General features: G+C 42.7%; 2 long non-coding RNA genes across 2 annotated transcripts in view; one reads left to right on the top strand and one right to left on the bottom strand.

Moving 5' to 3' along the window:
• Positions 1–335: 335 nt before the first annotated feature.
• LOC107725727 (uncharacterized) overlaps positions 336–1559 on the bottom strand; it is a 19468-nt gene continuing 18244 nt past the window's right edge. The window contains exon 3 of the long non-coding RNA XR_001638155.1: positions 336–465. This is a non-coding gene — a long non-coding RNA (uncharacterized LOC107725727). The remainder of the gene's footprint in view (positions 466–1559) is intronic.
• Positions 855–1559, top strand: part of LOC107725726 (uncharacterized) — an 11425-nt gene continuing 10720 nt past the window's right edge. Inside the window, exon 1 of the long non-coding RNA XR_001638154.1 lies at positions 855–1287. This is a non-coding gene — a long non-coding RNA (uncharacterized LOC107725726). The remainder of the gene's footprint in view (positions 1288–1559) is intronic.

Below are 1559 nucleotides of genomic sequence, written 5' to 3'. Positions count from 1 at the left end.
GCATGTCATGAAAGCATTATATATTTTATAATGATTCAAGCCATTATTCAACAGAGTTTTAAGTGTAATACTTTCTATTCCTATTTCTTTTAATTCTTCCAACAGAAATGCTCTTTCATTACCATCATAAGCATAACAATGTAATAGTGCATGCTCTACTGTTTCTGGACGACTTGTCAACTCGTAAGTACGAACTTCCCAGGAGGACTTGAACACAGCATTATACCTACTTGGAGAATGGCGGCCGCGCTACCGAAGCGCCACCTAGTGGCTGTTACCCAAAAAGCATCAGAGTTTCGCCTCTTGGTCTATACTCTTTGGTTTAGCAGCTCTAACCCTAATCAAACACACCTGAGCATGCTAATCAATGTCTTCAGGATCATTAGAAAATAGGTGCGTTTGATCAGGGTTGGCACAAAACTCTGCAGTGCATTGGCAGTCCAGGACAAGATTTGAGGAACCCTGCTCTAAAGCAATACAAGCCTCGATACGCGCTTCGAACCCCAACTTGATTTTGAATATGATAAAGATGTCTTCCTCTCTCCTCCTTATTCCAAACTTCATGCCATCTCATTTTTATTGCTGTTCTAATTTTAGCTTTAACTTCTTTGCTTGGTGGAATAATAATTTCTATATGTGATCATTTCAGTGCCTGTTTTGCTAAATGATCCGCAACCTCATTTCCACCCACTCCCACGCACTTACTTTTATTTACACCCAGCGTCACTATCCCCTCCTACCCTGCGAATTTCGTGCCCCTTATATAGCATATTTTATTTTAGATCAACTAGAAACAATGTTTAATTTATAAAGTTTTACCGTATTGGCCCGAATATAAGACGACCCACTCCGGTGGCAGGCGCACATAGCGGTGGCACGTCCGGTGGCAGGCGCACATAGCGGTGGCAGGTCCGGTGGCAGCTGCCCCTGCCACGCAAAGTGGCCCACCAGTAGCTACACGACATCCGCCTTTGATCTTGTAGGTGTCTTATTTCATTCCTCCTCTCTCACTGCAGCCGCCTTACTCTCGCCTAAATTTCAGGCGAGGGTAGCCGCATCTCAAACGAGCGAGTCTAATGTGTGTTCGACTTGAAGGTCGGTGTATGAGGTCCGTGTAAGCATACAGAGCCGTCTGCTCTCTAGAGCTCTCGCGATAGATTTGCGCTGCTTCCATTCGAACAACCCGGGATTAGCAATTTTGGCCTGTTCAAAGAAAAGACCGAAAATAACAAGTGAGGCCTGTTCGAAGAAAAGACCGAGATTAGCAACTAAGCTTTTGCTATCGCAGTAAGTAAACAATGTTATCATTTGAGAGTATTGAATCTGTACTACTTTAGTATACGCAATACATATTTACATCGATAATAGAAATATGAGTTAGATTAATAGTAAAAATATGACTTCGATAAATACATTGCCAATCGCATTTTTAAGAAACCGTATACAAGCTAACATCGACAGTAATCAATTGATGCACCGAATAGATCCGGCTATTGCACCTAACTGATTAGACTGTCGATGTTGATGTTATGGCCAGGTCCGGCCATTGCACGGTGCAA

This window comes from Sinocyclocheilus rhinocerous, unplaced genomic scaffold (assembly GCF_001515625.1).
Source record: "Sinocyclocheilus rhinocerous isolate Xijiao unplaced genomic scaffold, SAMN03320098_v1.1 scaffold1057, whole genome shotgun sequence".
NCBI classification, from domain to species: domain Eukaryota; kingdom Metazoa; phylum Chordata; class Actinopteri; order Cypriniformes; family Cyprinidae; genus Sinocyclocheilus; species Sinocyclocheilus rhinocerous.
Note: the sequence above shows the minus strand (reverse complement) of the source record. Positions and strands in the feature narration are given on the sequence as shown.